This window comes from Onychomys torridus, chromosome 6, assembly GCF_903995425.1.
Source record: "Onychomys torridus chromosome 6, mOncTor1.1, whole genome shotgun sequence".
In the NCBI taxonomy this organism is placed as follows: Eukaryota; Metazoa; Chordata; class Mammalia; order Rodentia; family Cricetidae; genus Onychomys; species Onychomys torridus.
In genome coordinates this window covers 11,014,435-11,030,846 of record NC_050448.1, presented here as the reverse complement: position 1 = coordinate 11,030,846, position 16,412 = coordinate 11,014,435, and the positions used below count along the sequence as shown (strand labels likewise).

The window sequence follows — 16,412 nt, the reverse complement described above, 5'->3', positions numbered from 1 at the left end:
TTCTGGACTAAGACAGAATACTGTTCACCTGCTTCTAAGACATAAGCACTAAGACACAAAGTACTGTTGAAAAGGACTAAGTCATAGGGTACTATTTAAAAGGAACATTCACATGGACTCAGGGTGATGATGTGTGCAAAACAGATTATGTATACAGGATGAACTCCTGACAATAACTATTTATAATATAATCATTTAGTAAAAAAAAAAAAAAAGAACGTACTTACCAAATAGGAAGGAAAGAGATTTGTGTAGATAATTTTGCATTTACACCTGCCTTGCACCATAAATTTTGTGTTGAAAGTATGATGTGGGGTTATGAAGTTCTTGTTAGATTATAATTTCTTATTAGTCGAGTAAAATGACCTTTGGACTTAATGCTTTAAAAATATTCAATAGGAGCTTCAGGGAAGGTTTCATGGATAAAGTGCTTGTACAAACATAGAAACCTAGTTGAGATCCAAGAATCCAAGTAAGTTACATGCCTGTGACTCCAGCAAAGACATGCAGATCCTTGAGGTTTGCTGTCCTGCTACTCTAGCTCAATTGACAAGCTCCAGATTCAGTGAGAGACGCCATCTCAAAAACAAAGTAGAGAGTAACAGAGAAAGAAACCTGGGTCTTCATATAAGCATGCACAAGTGAGTGCACCTCCTACATGCAAATACATCACATACAAAATAAAGTATTTAATTGCTGCATAGTCTTCTTAATAGATATTGTTGATGAAGTTCTCCATGTTCCATATCAAAGAGACAATGAGTAGTTTTACAGGGCATCTTTTTTTTTTTTTTTTAGCTGAGGATCGAACCCAGGGCCTTGTGCTTGCTAGGCAAGCACTCTACCACTGAGCTAAATCCCCAACCCTACAGGGCATCTTTAAAACTGACTAAAAATGCAAGATTTCCTTGTGCTTGAAAAGTGTATGTCCAGAGCATAAAGCTAAAGTTGATTCATTTGCCAGATATTAGACCAGAGCACAGAAAGAAGAGGGTGGTGAGGAAGAGGAAGAGAGAAGAGGAAAAGAGAGGGTGAAGGTGTTGTTTTCCATTTCTCAGCCTCATCAGGTGGATCTCTGTGAGTTAAGCTGTTGATCAAGTGCATGGTGTCCCAGAGCCCCCCTGCCTGGGCTGAAGCTAGAGAAGACCATGAAGGTGGAGGGAGCAGCCTGTGACAGTGCTGTGAAGACATGGATGTGGACACCTGCAGCTCTCCAGTTTTCACTCACTCCTCACTTTATTTTTCGGTAGATCTTACAGTTTGAATAGTGTACCCTTAAAAGTTGTTTTATTCTATACTCATCTTGCAAAAGTGCCCACTTAAAAGTATCCTCCCACTGTGGTATGGAGAAAGGAGCTATAAATGCCCAGTCTTTAGAAGTGATACAAGTTTTGGTCAACTCAATAACTTAGAAGATTAAAAAAAGCAGCACCAGGGAGGATAGGCAAAATGATCAGACAAGATGTAGACATTTTCATTTCAATCAGAACACTGGGAGGGTGTTGCTTAGCCCCAGTTAGACACACATGGATGCACCAGCATCAGAGGGTGGTGGTGTTACTTGTATACTTGAGTATACACACATATGCCATTTGGATCCTTAGATGCCTGTGAATGCCACTTCCTGTTAAGTTGTATCTCCAAAGCCCTGCCCCCAACCACAAAATGCTTGTATATTTTGAAAAAACCCACTGGTGTCATACTTATGATCTTCAGATTCATAATAACTTACAGTGTGTCAAACTATTAAATGAGAAAATGTCCACATTTTCTGGGATATGTCATCTTTTGTTAGAAACATGTGACCACAAAGCACTCTGGGAAGAACTCTCCCAAGAACTTATTTGCTCTTTTGTAGAAAAGTGATTTTTTTTTCTTTCTACAACAATTTCCAAGAAGATTTGACTTGTAAAACCAATACTTTTATGGAGACATCAAGAGCAGAAATATTGAGTTATCATATTTCCAAGCTGATGACAAGGAGGTCAACACTCTACAGATTTGAAGCAGGGAAGTAAAACTATAAATATAACTGAAAACTATTAGGATTACTGCTATCCCTTATCAATGCTCACATTTAAAAAAACATTTAACTTTGACTTTGCTTGATTTCTGAACTAGATTGAACTAGATTTCTTAGGAACACACACACACACACACACACACACACACACACACACACACACATTTTAGTTTCTGTTTTCCAATTGAAACACGGAGGAACAGAAGAGTCAGTATTACAGACCAAGAACATGACTTGTCAGTTCCTAAACTTTCAAGTCTTTCTTATTTCCCCTTAACTGCAGATCCACATTGCTTGAATTCAGTTCAACCAACATTTAATAAAATTGCAGTCTAACTCACATGAGGAGATTTAACATACCCTTAAATTCTTTTTCAGTGATCATATTTGGCCCAAATTTGTGTCTTTCGTTCTGGAGCAAGTTCTTCTCTTGTGTCTTCCACATAGCATCCTTTTTGGTTTCTCTTACCTTTTCCTTTTAAAATCTTGCAGGTACACCTGTTGAGAAGTAACTTCCTAATTTGATTTGCTTGCAGCAGAGAGATTGAGATATTATTCACACTCCATCTTTGTACTCATAACCTCAAAATATCTTTGCTCCTAAGAGCTACACAGTTGGTGAACTCTCAAAGTGAAGCTCTTTATTCATCAAACTCTGTTAAACCATGGTGAAGCTGGTCCCTCTATATTTTATTAAACTCAATTAAGTAATGGAGCCTTTTGTAATCAAGCTCACCTTCATCTTCTAAGAGAAATCCATGGCACTTTGGAGTTCATAAGATGCCGAATGTTCATGTCTTAGTGGTGCTGAAGGTAGTTTGATTTATGTCTTGCCCTAGTTAAGATGCCCAGGTCCTTAAGCCTCTTTGCCTCTGAGTTAGAGGCTGAGGTCAAGTTAACAATACTAATCTGTCTCTGTTTGCAAACTATGAATCACCATTTGGATGTTAAGACTGCATAGTAAGCTTGGACTTGGCAGCTTGGTTCAAAGGTTGTCAGCAGAATGTATGAAAGTGGCCTGTGTCTGGAACTTCTGGTCACAGATGTCAAGGATTCTGTGATGAGGCCACCAATACTGGTATGAATAATTGGTGAGAAGTGGGTGTGGCTAAGATGTGTTAGTCTCATGCCCAGTTTGGACTGAATGGATTTGATCTAGACTTAATAATATTAAAAGCTCCTCTAGTCATTCCCAGGGCACAAATAAAAATGCTTTCCAATTATTAAGGAAGAATATGACTTATTCAGGATAGTATGTAAGAAAAGAGTAATAAAATGAAGCAGTTCATTTCCTGGACCAAGTGAGTTGAGCTTAGGAAAGGATGGCACTTCAAGGAGAGACACAATATTTTATTACTAATTAAATTAGGCTTTGTTTTGGAGTTCAAGTAACTGGAGTTAAAACAAGTAATTTGTAAAATTTAGAGCCTAACTGTTTTCAAATATTCTGTTGTTCTGATTCCTTAAGAATTTAGTGATTGAAATAAAGAAAATACAGAGGTTGGCTTCACTTTGGGATTTTCCCAGATAACCTTAGTGCCTGTCACAGAGTTAGCATTGACATAGTATTTATGAATTGAGTGCATGTGCCAATAGTAGATGATTTTGAGTAACTGTTTATATGAGTATTTTAAAAGAAAAGAACATTCAGTTTCACTAGCAGAGGAATAAAAGCAATGATTCTATCCTTTGAATTGACAAAAACCTATTGACTTTATTATAGGTATTTGACTTTATTGCAACAAAAATCTAAACTTTCCTAACTTAAGCAGCTCTGGGTGTGTGTCTGTCTGTCTGTCTGTCTGTCTCTCTCTCTCTCTCTCTCTCTCTCTCTCTCTCTCTCTCTCTCTCTCTGTGTGTGTGTGTGTGTGTGTGTGTGTGTGTGTGTGTGTGTAGATGTTGTAATTTTCATGATAGTGCATGTGAAGGCCAGAGGTTGACATTTGAATGTCTTCTTCAATTGTTTCTCCACCTTAGGTTATGATTCAGGGTCTCACACTGAACAACAAACCCACCAATTCAGCTTGACTGATCAGCTCTGAAGATCCATTTATTTCCATTCCCTGGTGCTGAGATTCCATTTGTATACTGTCATACCCAAATTTTTGTTGTTTTTTAATGTGGGTACTAAATCCAAACTCGGTTCCTCACACTTGTGGAGCAAGCACTTTATCCCCTGAGCCATCTCCCTATCCTTTCTTGTATTTCCTAACTATAATTTATTTGCATTTGTACACTGTTGCTACCTATTTATCTGCAATGATAAGAGGGGGTTTCTCAGGCTGACTAAAAGATACATACTTCAGATTTAAGAATGTAGGCTGATCAATGATTGTTTCTGTGACCCAAGGAAGGGTATGGGCAGGTAGAGGGACTGTGGGTTGTAATGTTGTGACATAACTGAAAACAACTTCTTGATTTATCTTTCCTTCTGGGAAATAGGATAGAGAATTCCATGAAAACAAAATGAATAACCCAATTATTCATATATTTTGTTTGATTACATCAAGACTAAAATATGCTCTGTGGTTGGTGAAATGGAAGAGAGCGCTAAGAGCTTTCCAACTAAGCAGAGAGGCCTTTATCATTTTTAAAGTCATCTAATATATTTATACCCCTGATCTGTGGTCTTAATAAACATCACAACACAAAGTTTTACATGTTAGATTCATGACATGGAATTATCTGTGAAGATGTTTACTGGCATGATCCACACAACTATTGAACGAAGGCTCTACAGATAACAGCACTTGGTCACCAGGGATTACCAAGAAGGGCTGGATGGCCCTGGTTTCAATGTACCTATCAATCAACTGACCTTGGGAATACTATAGGGATGTAATAACTAGGAAACCCTACATCTTAAGTGCTTACACTCATTTTTTAAACCAAAAATATTTTTTTTCTCCCAGGACACCTTCACTTTATAGATTTGACCATCATAGTTAACATTCGATTGCTCTAGGCTTACTAATTTATAGAATGAGTAAAAACATCCATTGGCAAAGAAAAATGAAAGGATGTATGGTGGTCATTGAGATTAAAAAGTTGTATTGTAATATCATTCATTGACTTTAATGTTGATTTGAACTAATATTCTCTAAAAGATCATTTAATTTGGATAGCCAAATTAGCACATGTTGATAATAAAATTTTGAGTTTCCATTTTTTGACAGTAAGATTGAAAAAAATGAAATGATTATTATGAGTTTGTTCTTACTATCTGTAGTCCATAAATGTCTTAGATGTCCACTTAAGAGTGTGCCAGTCCACTTGAAAAGAAGCATACACACTAAGTCTTTTGTGTCTTCAGGTTTCTTGCCTATTACATGCAGAGTTCCCTTCCAGGTTGTGGCTTATCTGTCCCACTGCCACATCTCTCTCCCATCTGTCTGTCATCTGTCCTCTCCCATCTGTCTGTCATCTGTCAGTTCTCACTACGAGATAACTGCCAAAGGAGAACTCTTGCATCAGGCAATACTGACATGATGCACAAACTCGGGCTTTGCTTTCCCTGTGTGCAAGTCCTGTAATTTAAATCCTACAGCTCCCAAGGGAAGCCAGGATTAGCAGTGTAGTATCTGAATCTTCATGCCTATTTATAAAGAAACAGAAAATTATAAGATAGAATCTGATTTTCAGCTACTAAGATCTTAAATATAACACAACCATTTTATTATACTATGGTAGTACCAGATTCTAATTATTAGAAACACTTCACTGGTCACTTTCATAATAAAAATTGCAATATGAAACTTTAATGCAAAATCTGATACTGGCTTCCAGGAGGTGACTTTCCCTGACAAGCACATGTAAGAATAAGTAATTCGAAAATCTCAGTCCAGGTGTCTCCAGTGAGATATGCTCATTCTGTGAGGAGAGGGAAGAACATGAATTGTGGCTCCCTCCAGTCTAGAAGTCAGTGTGATGTGTCCATACTTCCCTGATTGTGCAGTTAATTTCCAGGAATCAGAATGCTGACTCAGGGAAATGACTGTACATTGATTCCTTAGATTCTTCTAAAAATAAAAATAATAGTTGCTCCCATGGGGTGGCTTTGGTTATTCAATGAAAGAGTGCAGGAGTGGGACTTAGAACAAGTGTCTGATGTATCACTGGCATTCAGAAGATGCTAACACTTCCATTGTGATCGCCTCTGAAGTTTCCACCAGCACCCTGTATTCCCTATTCTAAGCATCGAGAGAAGATCAGCCTTCTACCTACAGTATCTTTAAATGAATATTTATTTTTGTGTATTGTGTATGCACATGTGTGTACAAGTATGTGCTAGAAGAGAGTGTCAGATCCCTCAAAATTATAACTGATTATCTGGGTAGTAGGATTTGAACTTTGGTCCTCATGATTGTACAGCAAGCACTCTTAATTGCTGAGCCATCTCTTCAGTCCCCAAATCACAGAACTTTAACTGTGTTTCTCACTTTTATATTTTACTACAAAAAGAAAACAGCTCAATGGAGAAGATGAGATGCCAGCTATGGCTAATTAAGCCTGGTTTTTCTGAGAAGATGCTTGCCTTCTGCAAGCATTGTCATATCCATTGAATACCCTGTGAATGCTGTGAAGTTGTGATTCTTTGTTTGCATTTTGTCAGGAGCACTGAAGAAGAGGGAATCCTGTTGTTGCTACATATCTATTAGTACTGGCCACACATCTGAAAAATGGCAGCCACCAAGTTCTCCAAAGTGGAGAGCCACTGTGGAGGATGACCTGGGGAAACACCATGCTCACACTGGTATTCAGGTTGTCCATTGCAGAAAAGAACTTATCTCTGAATTCAGAGACAGGAGACACTGTGAATACTGTCTTGGGGTTTGTGTTCTGGATGAGCCTGTTCTCACATAGCAAGTTGAAAAGGGAATGAACCAGGGCAGCTTGTTTTCTGGACCTGTGTCAAATACATTGCTTTAGGTATGGCTTTGCTCAGATCCACAGCCTTAAATTGCTCCCAAATGCTGAAGAGTCAGTCAGCTGCTCTCAGTGACTCTGCCCTGTTTGGGGCTCTTGCAGTCTGTGCTCCAACAGCCAAGGAAAGCTAGAGGTTTCTTATCAAACACGTAGAAATGTCTGCAGGCTCCCTCAGAATTGCTCGTTTGCTGTTGCCTTCTCAGGCCTGGTCCTTCAATGTATAAGCTCCTCCTTCCTCACCTCTATCTCCTGGATACTCCACTACATTCCCAGAATGCAGGCTGTTAGGATGTTTGGAACATGAGATGATACACAGTGAAAACAAACAGTACGAATGGACAATGAAGTACATAAGAACCCATGGAGCCTGTCCCTTGGTTACATGGAGAATCTGTCACCCATCATATTCTATTCTGCCTTATAAAGATAGCTTGGTGTATGTCCCATCTCTTTGCCTTTCAGACAGGCACCCCAGAATCTTAGAATCTCTTGTCTGGATGCCTGTGATTCCATACAACAGGACTCCTACCTTCCATTTTCACATGCAGATTGTCATCAGGCTAAGATTAAATGTGCAACATGATGAAACTCATACTTATAAAGACTTTTTCTGATCCTTCAACTTGTCCCCAGCTTCTGTCTTCCAGCCAAGAAGAAAAATGTAACTAAAGCGTTGAATAAAAAACTTCTCATACAAGTTGTTCCTTCTGGCTTCCTCTTCTGCTTGCTCTGATTCCCACAAGAGCAACCATTATTATTTGTTTGGATGGATTAGCTTTTTATGTCAATTTTTATCAGTTATGGGTCAGATTTTACTATTTGTTTTTCATTTTTTGGTCCATGGGGCATGTAAAAAGAGGCACTAATTATATTCAAGTTTACATCATCCATAAGCATGAGACCTGGCCCACAGTAACTACTAAACAACCCTTTAATAGGAATCACAACCTGTGAATACCTGTGAATACTCTTCATGCTGGAACGTTGCTCTGTCCCTGGGGAGCAGCCATGCATACAGTTACATTTGGACTTTTGAACTTGGAGACCGAGTGATCCTCCCTTCCTTCCTTACTGCTCTCTTTCCCTGAAACAGTGTCCCGGGTTCTGGGTTCTGTATGCTGTGTCAAACCCACACAGAATAGTAAATGTGTCCTTCTCCTAGGAAGTTCTTCTCAATGGTAATATGAAAAAAAAAAAAAAAGGCATAAGCTAATCATGTAGTTTGGGTATCAACAGTTTGCAAGGAACTCCAACCTGCCTGATTTTGAGTTATATAGACAACTGTGGGAGCCCATTTCCAGGTTTCCTAATGGCTTTACCCAGCAGGTCTGCATAGAGGGGATGATTGGACCATGGGCCTGAGTGCAGGTGCCTGAGATGGTCTGCACTTGGCTGTGCTGGGGGAGGTCTTTTGCTCCACCACTTGGCATTCCTATAAATACCCTGGGGCAGAGGCAGTGGAGGCCTGATGGAATAGGTTCCAGGACCTCTCGAGGCTATCCTGTATTTTCTATCTTTATCGACCCCCTCTAATCCTTCTGTCTAATATTCCTGCTGCTTCTACTCAAGAGCACTCTGGGGAAATGTGGGGGTTGGGGGTAGCCTCTCCACAGACAACCTCTCTCCCTCCCTCCCTCTTTCTTTCTGAAGGCCAGATACTGAAATAACTTTTGTGGGCAAATGGTCACCTCCTTACTGTGTCATGGCACCTTATAACACCGAAAAACTATTGGTAGAATACTCTTTTAAGTGATACTGTGAATTTCAGAGAATGCTATCTGATGAGAATAAAAAGTCCATTAACTTGTAGGTCTCAAATTTTACAGACTAGTTTTAGCTCTATTAATCCACACAACCTTGGTTCAGTTATTCATTCCATCAGATATCTGTGTTCCAATTCCTGAGCTACCTTCTAGACCAATGGTTCTCAACCTATGGGTCATGAACCCTTTGAGGTTGCATATCAGATATTTACATTATGATTTATAACAGTAGAAAAATTACAGTTATGAATTACCAATGAAATAATTTTGTGGCTGAGGTCACAACACATCAGGAACTATGTTAAGGTTGACAACCACTGTTCAAGAGCATAAGTCCATACTAAAATTTGAATTTTTTATTTTTTCCTTAGTAATTTCACATATGAACAAAATATATTTTGATCATATTCTTCCTGTCTCAAATTCCACTCCCTCTTAGGCATCCCTCTACATTTCTCTCTTTTTACTACCCATCAAGTATAACTAGTGCTGTCATATGTACATGGTTATAGGGCATCATAATCACCTGGGACATGGGAAAACTATAAGGAAGACAAGCAGCTGTCCTTCTCAGCATCTGTCACCTGCCTGTAGCTTCTCAGCTAGGAATGGGGCCCCATGGGCCCCTTCCTTCCTGGGCTAGAGTAGTGATTGCCTTGATCTTGTGCAGGGCTTGTGCTTGTGAACAGACCTGTTGTGAGTTCATGGGTGCAAAGGTCCAGAAGATAGTTTTCCCCAACCACTATCTTTCCACTTTCAGTTCCACAATGGTTCCTTGTCGCGCCCGCCTCAACCAGCAAGGAAGACGCAACACCGGGATCCTTCTCATTACAGTTTATTCAGACCTTTGATTAATTGCATTGTGTCTCTCCCCTGGGCAAGCCTCTCCCAGCACCTAAGTAGGGCTGGGCTGCCAACCCCAGGCAGCCACGTGGGCACTGTCCACAGGTTCATGCATATGCCAGCAGCACACGAATCCAGCCATAGCCAAATAAGGAGCTGTTTACCCTAAAGAGTGTTTGCCATCGGGAAGGCAGAGGGTAGAAGCCAGAGCCATCTTTAGGGTGCGGCTACACGCAGCTCTCTACAGTTCCTGAAGCTTGAGGGTGAATCTGGTAGTCATGGTGGAGATGTAGATGTCCAATTTAAGACTGAGTACTTCCCAGTCACCTGTCCTCTTCACTGTGACCAGTTGTGAGTCTGTGTATTAACCACCAACCTCTGCATAATGAAGCTTTTCCAATGATGGATGCACTAGTCTATGGGTATAAGGATAAATATTTAGAATGCAGTTTGACACTATATCTCTTTTAACAAAATAATTGCAGTAAAGCCTATTATCTTCCCAGCCAAGGATTCTTGGACAGATTAATAGCACAAAGCACAGGTTCCCTCCTATGGAATGTACCTTGAGTCCAATTAGAAAACTGTTGGTTACCCCTATATCACAGTTGCACCAATGAACGTATATTGTCAGGCCACACATTACTGTAGTTGATGGCTGTATTGTACCATGCAGCACTGTGTGCAAGCTAGCAAGGAGAATCATTGCAGGTCATCACCAGCTTGATTTCTGTTTGGTGATTATTGTGTATAGTGTCTTTGTCAAATAATTTCTTACCATTAAATTCATATGCAATGACAATAGCCTATCATCTAGGGAGTCTATGGGACCTCCCCGATCAATAACTTAATAATATATACCCAGTACATGACACTGGGCTTTTTGTGTAGTAGTAACATGTATTTCTGGGGAAGCATCATTCTTCCATGTAGGGTAACTTCAATTAAACGTAAAACGCATATGCATCTTTAGGAAGCTTATAAAATAGTATGAGTCTGTATATGGCTTTTTAAAACAGCCTTAGTGTTATTTATCCTTCTCCTACCTCTCCTCTCCCTGTCTTTTATACCTTTATATATAGTATATATGTAACATACATGTATATATCCCATCCCAAATTCTCTGAATTTGAATCTCTCAGGGGAACTTGGGTCATATGTTTTGACATCCCCACTATTCTGAGCTCTGAGCCACATTGATTCCCAACAGTTTGTGATACAGGAGGTCTCTGGGCCTTTGTGATACCATGACAGTGTCTGGCAGGTCCCAGCCCAGACTAAACTACAATGACTCTCGGCCCCACTCTCTCCTGTCTCCTTTAATGGGATGTGAGAACTAAGAACATTGTTTCAAGGAACAATCAGATCAGTTGACATCATAGGTCTTCCTGAAAGAGAGGAAAGAGATGTAGAACACAGATAAGAACCACCCCCAGACAAATCCCCACATACTCAAGGACTACTGGTGATCCCAGGCAGTGGCACCAAGGCTACCCTGTGTTCTTGAACTTTAAGAGGGACCCAGTTGTTCTAATGTCCTGACTCCCATATATTTATTCTCTGAATGAGGCAAAAAGGTCTGGGTGAGATCATGTATCAACCTATGAAAAATGAACAATTAAAACAATGAAGTTGTCAGTTCTTTTACCAGATTGCAAATCAATAACCTTCCTGTCAGGCTGGCTCTCCACTGCACCATTAGTTTAATACAAAGACATTCCCAGGAACTGTAGGTGACAGCTGATCCATCATCTGGTGGTTCTGGGCTTCTGATAGAGACCTGAGCAAAAGATGCTGCTGTAAAGCACAGAGGTCAGTCTCAATCTGTGAAAAACAGTGTTTAAGGCACAATGTGAAATTTTAAAAACTGACATGGTGGAGAATATTTCTTTCTATAATCCAAAGTACACACATGTGTGTGTGTGTGTGTGTGTGTGTGTGTGTGTGTGTGTGTGTGTGATGTGCTTATTTAGCTTGTTGGAGGCATTGAGATACAATAGATGGCCAAGAAATTTGTGACAGTCACAGCGAAGGGACTGAGGCTACACATGATCCTGCAGGTTGGACAGGTCTTCCTGAAGAAGCTACAAGGTATCACACTGAATACCAAACATAATGACTGAGCAAATAGAAAGCCAATGCATTGTGTTCTTATACGTGTTTTGTATCTGTGTGCCATCTGAGAAAGTGTTTGCTAATCCAAATAAAACAACCAAATAAGGACAAATTCTCTTATGTCTTTTGTTGGTGTCTTCCTTGACTTTCAGTTTCAGGAGAAAAGTATAGAATTACTTTTAGAATCTTAAATGAGAGAGTTCTTTCTTTTTAAACACACAAGGCAATAATGAGAAATTCACTATAGCACAGCTAGAGAGAAGGGTTTGTGAAATCCTGGGATTTACTAAATTGTCTCTCTAATTGATTTTGTTTCTATTTGAATCTTATCAAAGTTGGCTTCTCAGCTTTTAATAAAAATCCGGGATACTGCAAAAATCAGCAGGGCGAAACTAGTACTTCTCCTTCACAATGGTTTGGCATTTACTTCACCAAGACTGTAGATTCACAATCAAAATATTTTGTTATCTCTACTTCAGAAAAAAATCCATTTTTTTAAACTGTGTTCACTGCTCAATTCAAAGAACAAAATGTAGCTACCATCCATAGGGAAGCTACACAATGGAGGTTCTGTGGTTCTTCTGCCATCCAGAATGATGTCATCTGGAAGAGGAGTCAACTCCATTGGTTCAAGTGAGACTGACCCGGAGTTTCACCAGCCTTGTGGCTGATAAAACATGAACAAAAACATGTTTTGTGTAAAGATGTTTTAGGCTCATAGCCAAGGTTATGCCATTGTCTTCATGATGCCTTGAGAGTTTTGGGATGTTGAACTATGTCTTACTTTCTCTGAAACACTGAGAGAGAAGGGGCAGAGACACAGAGACAGACAGAGACAGAATGACAGTATGTGGGAGGGGGAACAGGACAGCCCTGAGCTTATCCCGAGAACAAGCTGGATTGCTCCTGGTTTCAATACTCAGCACATTGTCCAGTCCCATGAATTATTGGTGCATAATAGTTTTAAATGGTTTTAACAGAGACTGTATGGAACACTAGGGTGAGAAAGCAGTTCATGGTCTAGAAATTCTCCTGGGACCCATTCTCAGGGTCTTTTATCACAGCTCTTCTCTCTTGGTCTCTCTGAATATCTGCTGGATCCCGAGCTGCTTCCACTGTTTCCTAGGTCCTGCCCTCTGAAGAATTTCAAATTGTTCTCAATGTGACATATTAAATGATATCTTTTGGATCCATTTACTAAATGAAAGTATCTTGAAATCATTAGCTATAGCCTTTCCATATATTTTGACATCATAAAGTTAAGTATGATATGGGCATTAATTTTTAAGGAGGTTGTACTTTTAGCTGTTATTAGGAACTTGACCCTATGTAATAGCATGACTCCTAAGGAATAAGTTCAAAGTTATGTGCAACATTAAGAAATGCAGAAATTGTAATAGGCTAAATAAATCCCTCAAAGATGCCTATGTCCTAATTCTTAGAACCTGTGATTATGTGACTTTATATGAAGAAAAAGGAATTTTGTAGACGTCAGGAGGTTGAGCATCTCAAGTTTTGAATTACCTGAGTGGACTTAATGAAATCATAAAATTATTATAAGATCAGAGACTCAAGAAGCTAAGCTGTTTGTTGAGGACATGAACCAGAAGTCAAGGATTATAAGTAGCTTCTAGAAACTATGAGTCAATTAAACCCATCTCTCCTCTAGCTTCAAGAAAAAACATTTTGACTTTTGCCTTCTGGCTGACATAATGATGTGATAATAAATCTGTGTCCGCTTGAAGCAATAATTCATAAATGGAACTTTGTTGTAATAGCCATGGGTCATACTCTTTAAGAATTCTCTCAGCCACTCATATCCCCCACCAGATCCCCTAAAGAAAACTATTCTCCATACTTTTCTCTGCCCTCCTTCCCTTGATCTACATACACTGTCTCTGATGTTTTAACAGCTCAGTTGGACAGTGCCCTCTTCACAAAGAACATCTGGAGCATGCACTCCCATCCCACACCTGCCAGTTCTAATAGGGTCCTAATGCTACTCAGCTTATCACACCTGCACTTTCTCAACAGCTGACATTTGGTATTTGTTTGAATGGTTATGTGATCATGTTTATTTTCTCACCATTGTTAGCTTGATGAGTACACAAATCTGATTTTGCACACTCTTGTGAACCTGGTAACTAGTGGTATTCACAAGCGGCTTCTTTGTGGGTTAATAATCCTCAGAGTTATGCATGTCTCCTGTGGTGAGCTGATACTGAGACCTAGTGCAGTTCATTTAGAAGCAGGAGAAAGGCAACAGGTGTGCTCACCTCTGTGTTTTCCACCTTTGCTTGCAGAGAAAGTGAGCCTGCCAGGCTTTGCATTAACACAAGACCTTCTGAGGTCTTGGGTATAGCCACCACTTCTCTTTCTGAGGGATAACTGATAAAAGATGTAGTGTGGTGAATGGGTAACAGAAAAAGTGTTGTACTGCCTCTAAAACACTCTTTTTGTGTAGCATTTGGGACTCCTTGCTTTTTCCTTATTTCTATTTTAATTTTATTACTTGAGAACTGATCATAAGACCACTAAGAAATTAAGATTTTCTTGAACAAGGCATTTATAACTTTCATTATTTTGATTTCTCTGGTTTTCATAGTCAAAGCTAATGCTATCTTAGGCTTCCCCTAGGATGTAGAATGAATAACGCTTTTGCATAGTTTCCTTAAGCCTCCAAAGAAGAAAATGCATGAGATATGGTTGAGCTCCATTTATGTGTTTAAGTCCATTTCAATGTTTTGTGTGTATGTGTGCATGTGGATGAACATGTGTGTGGGTGCATGCACATATGTGTATACATGTGTGAAGAGATCAGAGGTCACCTTGGATGTCATTTCTTAATCACAGTCCACCTTGACTCATTAAAAAAGGGGCCCTCACTGGCCTGGTACTCACCAAGAAGACTATGTGGGCTGGTGACAACCCTCAGGATCAAGTTTTATCTTCTTACCCAGCACTGGTATTATAGCTGTGCATTTAACATTCCTGGAAGTGTTTACATTTGGGTCCTGGGGGTCAGGTCCCCATGATTTCACAGAGAGCACCTTTACCTACTCACCTATCTCTCAATCCCTCAATACTTGTTTTTAAAAACTAATTTTCATGAGTAGCAGAAATATGTATAAATGGTCTTTAAATAGTAGATAATTTCCCCCAGTGGCTATGCTATATTGTTCTACATAGTTTGCACATACATATTACTTTTATTTAAATTGGTTTAAACTCAAAGACTTTACAAATATTTTTATTGTTGAGAATTTCATTTGAATATATCCACCCCCCATTTACTGCATCCATTTATCCCCATATCTCTCCAATAAGTCCCTCTCCCAAGTTCATTATTCCTTATTCCTTTCCTCTCCTCCCTCCTTCCTCTCAGACTCCTCCTCCTTCTTAATAGCCCACTAAGCCAATTAGTGCTCCCTGCACGTGGATTCCTCCTCCTGACAATCTATAGATGCTACTCCTCTTTCCCAAGAAAGGAAATTCGGTTTTAGACCTTTCTGTACAGTAAGTTCTTAGGGCCTCAGGTAGCACAGAGACAGTGATCTACTACTCCCTTGGTCCCCATGCTCAGTCTCCCTAGACTGCACAGTTACCAGGCACTTTCACACAGTATAATTTTTGATGGCTCATTCAAATCACACCAGCTCAGATTTCTCTGTGCCATTAGGCTCCACGCCTCAAAATGGAAAATAGGCAAATAAGTTGAGCTGCTGTAATGTATTACTCAGGTCCTATTATGTTCAGAATCACCCTCTGCACCTCTCCGTGTGGCTAATCACAGGGTGCTCTGGGCATGTTTTCTATGTGAAGACCAAACTTTATCACCATGGAACTGTCACAACAAGTACCGACTACAAAAGCTAGGAAGAATGTGTAATCAATTCAACTTTGACTTTATAAAACTTTTGTAAGACTCTAATGAAGACAAATTATTTCGTTAGTTGATTGTCAGCCTTCTGTGTAGATTCCTTCCCTTAAGGAGTTCATATCATGTCACAGTGTGGTAGGAAGAATGCTCCCAGTTTACTGACAATGAGGTGGAAAAGCAAGAAGGTCGCCTACATTCCCCCCCCAGCTGTGATTGGCTCTTCTCCTTAGACATTAATCAGCCAAGTCAATAAGCTTTGCTGACAGTTAAGCCAATTGTGTCTTTTTGAGTACCTGACAGAATCAGGATGAATGCTCCATGAACAGATATTTGAGCAATTGGTATTTCTAAATCAAAGAGTGTCTATGCCCACAGCACATCTGTTAAATGTTGGTGGACACATTGCTAGTCTGTCTTAGGTCTAAAGGACCTAATGACCAACTTGCCCGCTTTTTCTCCCACTGAACATGTTTGAATTGCCAATGTGTCCGTAACCATGAAACCCAAACTGTCTACTTGATTCCATGTTCTGTGCTGAAAATACCCATATCCTTTGTTCCTTTTTACAAAAAAAAAAAAAGCCTTGATGTGATTTAAATGTTGGATGGAGGGATTTCTCTGTTGAGACTACATAAAGAAACAGCAGAACACAGCTGAGGGGCTGACCAGTGACACAAATACAGCACCTGCTAATGTGCAGGGAGAAACCACCTGGAGACTTTAAAACAGCTACCCCAGAAATAATATCTTTATCCAGATACAAGGTCCCATATGAATTATACTATTATTTTAGCTGATTTTCCCTGACATCACACTATGATTTTTTTCCATGACAAGAAAATTGCAGCCAACCCTTGACAGT

At 39.7% G+C, this 16,412-nt stretch overlaps 1 protein-coding gene across 6 annotated transcripts in view; it reads left to right on the top strand.

The window, feature by feature from the left end:
- Window positions 1–16,412, top strand: part of LOC118585330 (EGF-like and EMI domain-containing protein 1) — a 739,880-nt gene that overhangs the window by 689,158 nt on the left and 34,310 nt on the right. The window lies entirely within an intron of this gene.